The following is a 10,769-nucleotide window of genomic DNA, read 5'->3' as shown; positions in this document are numbered from 1 at the left end:
TATATAATACATGTGTGTAGGAAAAAATTGAATTTAATATTTTATAACATTGGATTTTCTACATAACTATATTTAGCATTTCTTGACCTTCCTAGGGTCAAGGAAGGTCATTGCCCAGATCAGCTGTGATTTATTTGCCAACCCAGATAGCATGACATGAAAAGGTTTTACCCCCCTACGTGAAACAATAACAAAAGCAGCAAATATGTTACTTGGTATCAGCAGTCAAAGATATGGGTCCCTCAGAGATAGAAAACCAATGAGGCAAGTCCTATAAATAACTTACTACTGTAAGAGAAGTTTCAAGCCATAGTTCGGGGAAACAATTGGGAAGGTTCCCAAGGAGATGGATGCTAGAAAGTACAGCGCTGGGCTCCTAACCCAGAATAAAAGAACAGAGAGTAGCGTTGGGAGACAGGAAGCTAGGAAACTGATCATGTGTGTGTAGGTGGGACTAGGCCTTAGTGCCTAAAGCAAACGAGCTACCTCACTCCTGAGATTAGTCCCTGAGCAACCTTGTGTCACATGTTACTAATTTTGCAAAAGTATAAATAAAGTAACATTTTGTTGTGTGACTGCACTAGTCTGGCCTATCAGACAGACCAGTGATCACCTAGCCCAGCTTTTGTCTTCTGGTCTGTCTTTTCTCATTCTTGCTGCCCTTTCTTCTGGGATAGAACCAATCAAAGTGAGACCGACAGTTTCCTCCAGAGAAGTACCCAGAGAAATTATCGGAAGGTCATGCTAAAGGTCTCCTGCTGATTATTCAACACACTACTCCTGGGTGTATGAATTTAAAGAGACTTCCAGGAGCAAGGAAAGAACTGTCCTACAGAATAAAAGGAAGTAGTACATAACACATTCCCAGAAGGCCAGGAAAAGTAGCTATTCCTTACAGACAGAATATAAAAGAAAACCCTGCTGATTCATGTAGAAGTACATAGAACTCAGGAAAGTCTTGCCTCAGTAGTTAAGAATAATTAACTGTAGATTAAATACTCTTCTAGAACCACATAAAGTAGAACCCTAAATTAGTGGTGACAAAATGATGTCATAGGAGCTCAAGGAGGCTGTTAAAAGCTCTAAAAGGTTTGCCATCATTGCAGCTATCTGTTTCCAAATAGGAGCACTGCACACAAGAACAAAACCTAAGAGTATTTATAGGACTATGAAAACATTAATGCAAACAGTAAAATCAATAAGGCCTGGCATTCACTCCTACAGTGAAACAGGAAGACACAGAGGAGGAGAATAATCAAAACTGCCTTTAAAAATGATGCACATGTAAGAATGAGCTGAACCGGTCACATCAAGGCAGTTATTATACCTGGATTCCTGGTTTCAAAATGTAGAAATATTGACCATGTAAAAACAAAAGTACCTAAATTCTCCAGATGAAAGTTACAGAGTCTAAAGTGAAAATTTACTAAAGAAATGGCAACAGTAATAATCCAAAATTTAAAAAGAAGATTTTAATAAAAAGGTGTAAAGAACCTCAGGGAGTTGTGTGGCAACCTCAAGCAACTCAGGAAACTGTGTGTGTGTGTGTGTGTGTGTGTGTGTGTGTGTGTACATGCATATGCACAATTGGATTTCTAAGGGAGGGAAAATAGAACACATTTAAAAAATTGAAAAATTATAGCCCAAATTTTTCTACATTTAAAGAAAGTAAATACCTTCCAAGAAGCTAAAAGAGCCTTAATCACAAAATCCCTTAAGAAAATTACACTACGTACTTCTTAATGAAGTTACTAAAAATGTCACAAAGGAAAATCTTAAAGGCAAAAGACATCATGTGGAGGCAGATGAGGAAAAAAGATTTCTCATAGAAAAAAAATCTCATGACAGTAAAGCAACATCTTTAAAGGTGTGAAAGAAAAGATTCAATAGCCAGTGAAATGCGTGCAGATACACAGAAGTCCAAGTAATTCACTGAGAGGAAAGTACAATATGAAAACTTTTAAAGGAAACTTGTCACGTGAATGAAATGTGATATATTTGATGCATCTAAAGGAATGAGCAACATCAAAAAGCTAAATACATGAGTGAACTAATGCTTTTTTTCTTGTAGTTTAGACTTTTTCAAAAAATAATTGACTAAAATTATAACAATCATTTATAAAATAGAAGGAAGAAAAGGGGAAAAGTGGAATAAAAAGGTGACCACATGAAGAAAGCAAGTAGAAGATGATAGATATATCTATAAAAATAATTATATTAATACAGTAATTCCAAAATATCCTTTAAAAGACATTAATTTTTCCAATTGGATTGAACAAGACAACCCAACATAGTGTGGCCTATTATAAATTCACTTTATTAAAAAGATACAAAAGAAATGTTATTCTAAAACCTTGTTTATTTATTTAGTTTTGTAGTGCTGGGATCAAACCCACAGCCTTGTGAATGCAAGACAAGGGCTGTACTACTGAGCCACACCTCCAACCCACACTTTTTAAAAAGCTGGAATATTTATAAGATTAGGGGGAGAGTTCTTTAAAACCAAAAGCATGGTACATAAAAGTATATTTATAAATTTAGCTTGATAAAGTTGAAGATTGCTGTACTTTAAAAGATACTTTTTTGCCACCCAAAATGCGTAAGTGCTGACACAGCATCTTGAATACAGAGATTTTAGTTTAGAAAGACATGACTCATACATCAACGTGCTTTGTCTTAAAAACATCAAGCATGCCGCAGGTTTGCCACGACTGCCCTGGGCTGTGCCTGGAATGCAAACAAAAGTATGTTGCATCAAAATCTTGGCCAAGTGAATTTCTTTCAAAGATCTTATTCCTACAGCAGGCAGGAGTGCTATCCATAAATTTGAACTCAAGTTTGAAGATCTGAGACAAAGCCATCTTTGAGGCCAGACGCAAGCAAGAGCCCATAAAACCAAGAGGTAATTATAATGGTTGATGAAAACCAACATTTTCAGGCATGAAGAAAACAGCAATTTCAAAGAGAATTATAACTTATAGAGAAGTCAAGAAGGGAAATTTAAAATTGATTATCTGTGACCTATAATATGCACTACCCACAGGTGTGATAGGAATACAATCTTATTGGAACAAAACTAGGCAGTGATAGCAGTACAGTTTTTTATGGTTGAAAAGAAGGCGGGCTCTAGAGAGGGCTGAATAGATCTGTACAATAAACACATTTGAGAAGTTCGTGAATTGAATTCTGGAAAACTGACCTCCTACACTTGGGTTCATTGAGATTGCTTGTTACTGTTGTCAGACATTTCCTCTATTAGACTACTTTGAACTGAATCTTTATCACTTGCTTTCAAATAAAGCTTGATTAGCACATTCTGACCCACGCCTGGCTCCTTTTGACATGCATATAAACTTCTGTTGTCAAACTTTTCAAATGTTTGACATTTGAAATGTCAAATTTCATTACCTCCATTCCCAGTTTTTCCAAGTGATTTTTACTTGTAAACCACTGCCAAAACTGATCCTCCTCAGTCCCTCATTTAGTGAGTTCCAAAAAAGACCAATACATGCATTCATTTATTTCTGGGGGTAGAATGTCATTTAACTGTCTTTGACCAGTTGGACAGAGTATATTGTCAGATATCCTGATTGCTCCACTGCCATCCCTGAGGATATGAAAAAAAGAATGTGCTGCTATTGATAAAAGTTGTGAGCTCAACCTAGAATAATGTGCTGTCCTCTAAAGTTTATGTTTTTACTCCTAAAAGAGTTCGTCATCAGAAAGAATGATGACAGTAAAGACTAACCTTTCAGTTTTGTAAAATTAATTTAAATGATTTTAATCTTTACATGGATAGTAGTTTTGGAATAATCCTCTTAATCTGGGGATAACAGTGATGATTCTATGATTTTGTGTTACTGGCCAACTGAAAGCAGATTAAATGAAATTAACTCTACAGTAGTAAACAGTGCCAAATTCCATGATATATATTGGCAGGAACCCAAACACAGGGCCTTAAATTGCAAACTAAATTCAAGGGAGAATTAGCAAATTTTTTGCATATACATTTGATTAAAAGTAGTAAAAGAACTGAACTAAGTAAATAAAATGAGCTTATAATTAGAGTAGAAGAAATATGAGGGAAAACTACATCAACTTGTAATAGTTAACTACATTTCCTGAATTCTATGGTGCCTTTCATCTACATTTTTCATCTGTGAATAAGAAATGTACAATTGATATGCTATTCTTAGTTGAAATTACAGTTTCTTTCATAGTAACATATATAATGGTGTCCCTTATAATCAGGGATATCCCAGGTTGATGAAATATAGTATTTTCAAACCAGGCATGGTAGTATATATATCCTTGTAATTATAGCACTCAGGAGGCTAATGCAGGAGAATTTTAAGTTCAAAGCCAGCATAATCTATGGAGTGAGAAGAAAGGACAGGAAGAACATTTGCTTATTAATATATACAGACAGTATGTGCTTCTTACCACATTTTCTATTCATTTTAACTGACCATTTTATTTTTATGTTTGGCAAAATTTATGCATCACTGACAGCCTGAAAAAGAGAGAAAAATCCTCTAGACATAGTCAATGGATTTATAACATGCCAAATTCTCCACTGATAGCAGAAAACTGAGGTTAGGACAATGAATACTGCACTAACCATGAATGTTGCCAGGATTAGTAAAACTCCTGCATTGTAGAAAATAAAGTCATTAGAAATAAACAGGTATGTGGAGGGTATGAGTTTTAGCAAGGAGAGGGAGGGAGAGAGTATGTAGCTATGTGAAGATATGCAGCTATCTTAAAGCACAAATACAAATTTCTATTTAGAGGTGACAGAAATATCTATGAAGTTAGGTAGAACTTCAAGTGTTTTTTGTTGTTGTTTTTACTGAAGACTTTCTCTTTTAAAGTTTACATTAAGTGACAATGTAATTAGTTGAGTTGGGAAATGCCAAAAAGAAAGAAAAGAGAAAAACCTAACATGCTGCATATGAATGGCTTCTCAGGAAACACTTGTGCATTCTTCTTTCTTGTCAAGCACTGTATGTCAGTGATGTGCACCCAAAGAAATAAGAAGATCAAACTGATGGCACCAAAGAGAATCAAGATATGCTCAATTCTGCTCAGGAATCACAAAAGAAGGAAGAAATCTAGGCATTCAGAAACAATCCAAAAGTTCCTGTAATAGACAAACTAAAGGCTAAAAAATACTGTATTACCTGAGAAGGTAATACAAATATGTCTAAGAATGTAGCATGCTATTTTATAAATAATTATTAATCAAAAGTTACTTAATGTGGGCTGGGGAGATAGCTCAATGCCTGCCTAGCAAGTGCAAAGACTTGAGTTCAATCCTTGGTACCACATGCCATGCCAGCTCCAGGAGCCACGTCAGCCACTGCAGCCAGGCATGGTAGCGCACACCTGTAATTCCAGTGCTGGGGAGGCTTAAACCGGAGGATCACTTCACGTTTGAGCTGTGTAGCGAGACTGGATGCTAACTAACTAAATAAATAAATGTTTTTTTTAAAAAAACTTTAAAGTTACTTAATGCATTAACTGACAAATGGCTTATGCCAGTAGACCCTTGCTTATTTGTCCATATTTTTCTCAATACCAAGATGTTTATAATATTTTTTTTTGTTCTTTGCAGGAAGTTCCAAAATAATGGAGAAGGACTGAGAACAAGATAAAAAAAAATTATTTGAACCACATCTGATCAAGTATTGAACATAATGAATCTTAAAAAGAGGGTCTGTTCAGGCAATGAGACAGGAAGCGGATGGCGGTGCCCCCTGTCGTACCTCCAGTATTACAGCCTTAGTTCCAATGTGGGGTTGCCTCAGTGCACAGACCTACACATCGTGGTGAACATGGCTGGTGATTGCTTTGCTGCACTGAGCTGTTCTTGGATGCTGGATCTGCTGCTGGGCTGCAGTTCACTTTTTAACCCATGTTTTAAAAAGCATAGGGTTACCTTGTAGTTATTTCATAATCAGAATGTGACAATCATGTTTTTGCATATTGTCGAAACCTAATTTTTCTTATTGAAAGAGTAGATTTCTCATCACAGATCTGCCTCTCAGGATATTTTACATGGGAAGTGAGAAACAGGGTGGAAGATCACCTCTCATTTGTTCATTTACTCCTAAGTGGCATTTCTGGAAATAAAATTCTTCATTTTATTTGTTGCCTCCATTGACTTAGCCCATCCAGTGAAACAAAGTTTAGCAGTACTAGGAAATATAACATTCCTGGTAATCGCCATTTGCCAACTAATACAAAGTTGTCACTTGTCGTTTTAAGAAATCAAATGCTTATCATCCATAATATCTGATACATGTTGTCTCCTTTCCCCCTCTCCATTGATGAATTCATAACAAACAAATTTTTAAATCCAATATACAGATAAAATATTTTATTTCAAATCTGTTAGTATCAGAATAATTAAATTTCATTATTAAATTTTACACTTTGTAAAAATCTAATTAAAAGCATGAAAATCTAATTAAGCATGAAATTAATTAAAGCTTGAAAAAATATAAAAGGAACTTAACACATGTGGCTAATTTTCTTTAGAAGTTAGCAAGCTTAGGGCCAGCAAGATAGCTCAGTGGACTAATGCGCTGGCTTAGGTTCAATCCCTGGCATCACCTGCCATGCCAGTCATGCCCCCAGGGCAGACTGAGCCAGCCACCAAAAAAAAAAAAAAAAAAAAGTTAGCAAGATCATACATACTATCAACATTAGCTTAAAATCTTAGCTAATTCAGAATCTTGTAATACCACTTTTCAACTTGCAAGGATGCCATAATAGGGCCAAATCCACTTCAGTAAACCTTTGGAGCTTTTACTTTATAACTTTGGAGACTTACATGGCTTTTTGAGTTAGCAATACCTCAGTGTTAGCCCCTTGGATTTGTTGAGCTATTATGTCCACAGATCCCCTCCTTAACCTGTTACTTTTAAGTTTTGAACAGCCATGTTGTTGGCCAGCACTGTATGATACTGACTAATGATTGGACTTGCAAATTCTAACTGCTTAACAGAGCACTTCATCAGCAAATTCTGCTTTTGACGATTGAAAACATAAACATAACAGATAGGATAATGATACACACAGATCAATTACATTGATTTGAGCTACAGTGTGGATTCATCATTGAATTTTGCAGACCGGTATCCTTAATCAAACCATACAAGAGCTACTTTTTGTTCCCAGAAAACTTTTCTTTAGAGGACTGAATCTCAAATATACTCTGGCACCATCTTCATTTCAATAGTCATCAGTGATGCTTGGATTTAAAGAGTGCTAACATTCAGTTGTAATTTTCTCAGTAATTTAAAAGAGATTTGTGACTTTGCTGTTGAAAAGGGGAAAGAAATATATCAGAGCTGTCACATCTTTCATACCCTGACACACACCCCTTCTACCATCCGCTGCTCTTTTATTAAATTCCACTCTGGAAGAACTGTGAATAGTCACTGAATGGTTTCATTGCCAGGATTCAAAAGCTGATATACTGAAAAATGTGTCTAGTGTCTGTTAAGTGAACCCCAGCCTCTCTGACGATGAGTGGGCTAATAAGAGATTATGACACAGATATATTTAGAAATAGGATAAAAATAATGCCTGAATTTTCATTTCAAGGTCATTCACAGACATTTCTCAAAGTCCCCTAGGATTATATCCCAGCTGTGTAGTATTCACATATGTGGTATTTTTCTTCCTTTTTAATCTGTTCAGCTTATGAAGACTTTTGAAGATAGGAAATTAATATTTAATAAGTACCTACTATAGTATTGAAATAGTGTTAAGTGCTTTCCTTTGTATCTAATGATAATAATAATAGCAAGAGTGATATTAGCTGATAATTTTTTGAAACTGTAGAAAGAACGTGTGCCAAGCAATTTATATTTCTATTTTTGCTTTTTCTCACCAAAAGCTTATAAACTTTTTGAGTGTAGACATTGATGGTTACACATCCTGTAACTCAGTTGTGTCCCAAATTTACTGATCAAGGAGATTATGGGGCCAATGAGAAACATGATTGATGATATAGAGTGTGCCTAAGGAAAGTCACATGGAGAGAAAACATTCTCTCAGGCTTTCACAGAGAGCACAATGGGCAAGCAATGGCCGTGACTCATCCACATGGCTGACACTGACAAAGGATCTGCAAACTTTGGTACAGGGTTACATGATAAATCCTGAGGGGATTTGACTGACCTTGGCAGATACAAAAGTTACATTTCTTGTTATATAAGTCTTGCTTTATCTTGGTCTTAAACATCCAGCAGAAAAGTATAAAAATGAGCTATAAAGAGTAAAGTCATATTAATATGCTGAGCTGTTAAAAGGCTCAAGTCAACAACTTCTAACATTGCTATTCCTACAGATAACCCACTACTGTTATGGGCTATTGGACTATATTGGATTATTTTTCTGAATTCACACACCTACAGTATTTAAATGGGAATGGAATACTGTTCTCTGACAAAACAAAAAAAAAAAAAAAAAAAAAAGAGAAACAAGTGAAGAACCACTTTGTATATGCAAAATAGTTAGAATAGATACACAGCTACTTTCTCTTAATTCAATGAGAAGAAAGATTCGTACTAATAGTGTTTGGACAGGATATCATGTCTGCATCTTGTACTATGAATAACCACTAAGAAGACAACAATATGCAATGAATTAATGAAACTGTCCTACTAATTGGTTTTGAAACTGTCTCATTACTATTTATTTCTCAATAAAATTAATAATAAAAAAATGATGCTGATGGTTACAGAGTTCCAGGGAACTTTCAAAAGTGGTGCCACTAAAGAGTGAAGCAAGATTGACATCATACTTTTTTGGTTCCAATGTTTATATTCTCAGAAGAATATTAATATAAAAGTTTATATATCAGACTGTGTCTTAATGTCTTCCTTTGTGAAATACTGGCAGTAATAATATATATACCATTGGATTATTCTAGGAGCACAATAACTGAGTACATGTCAATTTGTTATAACAATGGTTCTTGACACACAACATAAGGCCAAGAAATATTAATTTGATGATTAAGCTTGATTGTGTCAGTTTGACTGGCTTGGGAGTGACCCAGAAGATTGGTAGAACAGACTTCTTGGCACATCTGGGACGGTCTCAGAGGAAGGACTTAGGGCATTGTCACTGGTCCCTACCTACCCCTTGCTCTCTGCTGTTGCTCCGCTCTCTGGTTTCCAACTCCACGCTCATGATATAAGCAGCTTTGTTCTGCCAGGCCCATCCACCACGTTGCTGCTGCTGTGGAGCAGCCAACCGTGTACTGAGGCCCCGAAACTGTGACCGAATTGCTGTCAGACCTTTCATCCTGTAGTTATGTCTCAGCAGTGGGCATCTGACTGATAATGACCAGCTATCAATATTTTTGTATAATGATAAAAAAGTTAAGTGAGACATTTCAAAATATTATAAATTTCTCTTTATACTTTTATCTTATTTAGCTAATACAAAACACCAAAAAAGGAAAAGTATTTTCTTTCATTTTGACCTCCAAATAGTTTAAAAATAGAAAAGTTTTAAATATTTATGCAAAACATTATTTCATTGGATACTTCTGGAATTTACCATCTACCTTTTATGTAAAACCAGTGTGAAACAGATAAGGGCATATTAAAAGCAACATCCATATAAAGCTTCACACTTTGATTTTCAAAACATTATCATCCTAGAGAAAATGACAAGTTAAATATAAGACATCCAGTGAAATGATGTTAGCTGTTGCTCCTGTGCAGCTAAGAGTCAGAATTTCAGACATTACTGTATATTTTAAAACATCCCTAAAATCCTTTTGCTCTTTATATCCTTAATGGACTAGAGGAATTATTTAGTATTTGAGACTTCAGTCTGTTTCTTAATTTATTGGTTATATATTATTTAGTAGAAGCAGACAAAAGACATTTTGGCAGAATACCTGACATAAAATGGCTAACTTTCAACAACTCCTGGATGAAACATCTTTTTTTTTTTTTTTCTGATGCTCAACTTATCTCAGTTTATGATAGTGATAACGATATTTATCATTTGTTAGTCCCTTCTCCAGGCCTTTGTTTCCCAGTAGGGTAGGCTGCTCGCCAATAACTGATCAATCTTGCTGAAGTGTTTTTGAAACTAACATCAGTTTTTCTTCACAAAATAAAAATTTTAATATAAGCTGGGAATCAGTAGAAGACTTGGAAGGTGACAGAAAATTGCTAAGGCATTCTAGCAGGATGTGGCCCTTAAGATAGCTTTCTTTTTAACTTTGGGCCATGAAATGTGATTTGTTCTTACTACTTTTTAGTGATAAGCATGTTTCAAATATATCACTAATAAAGGTGATATTTAATCAATAATAATTACATTTAAGTAGTGAGGTTGTAGTATGTGTAAGTACAAAAATCACTCTTTTTGCTCAATATTTCTGATCTCTGTCTGTCTTCTTAGGTTTTCTTTCCTAACTTCCTTTTTCTTCAGTTTAATTAAATAAATCTGCACAGTAGTTCAGGCCCTTAGAATCACAAAGAGAAACCACATGGGTCATAGATGGGCCTGGTGTTTTATCATCAGAGTAAGACACTTGTGAATTCTTTCTTGATTCCATAGTGTTTGGAAGCTTCTAGATCATTGCTGTATGGTGTATGAGCCTGGCCTCCAAAATACAATGCAGAGCAAAGTCCTCATCTAATCTGCCTTGGACAAAGATATCCAACCAGTGAGATTTTTAGAATTGTCACCACAGCATAATAGGAATGACAAATAAAATCCATGACTAT

General features: G+C 35.3%; 1 long non-coding RNA gene across 2 annotated transcripts in view; it reads left to right on the top strand.

Annotated features, from left to right (window-relative positions):
• LOC111817673 overlaps positions 1–6,343 on the top strand; it is a 26,739-nt gene extending 20,396 nt beyond the window's left edge. The window contains exons 3-4 of one of the 2 annotated variants that reach the window (XR_002821813.1): positions 2,803–2,902; positions 5,618–6,343. This is a non-coding gene — a long non-coding RNA (uncharacterized LOC111817673). The remainder of the gene's footprint in view (positions 1–2,802; positions 2,903–5,617) is intronic. The other variant, XR_002821812.1, reaches the window with a different exon arrangement.
• Positions 6,344–10,769: the final 4,426 nt, after the last annotated feature.

The sequence above is a fragment of the Octodon degus genome, unplaced genomic scaffold (genome assembly GCF_000260255.1).
Source record: "Octodon degus isolate 3935 unplaced genomic scaffold, OctDeg1.0 scaffold00066, whole genome shotgun sequence".
Taxonomy (NCBI): Eukaryota; Metazoa; Chordata; class Mammalia; order Rodentia; family Octodontidae; genus Octodon; species Octodon degus.
The sequence above is the reverse complement of the archived record's forward strand: the minus strand, read 5'-3'. Positions and strand labels throughout refer to the sequence as shown.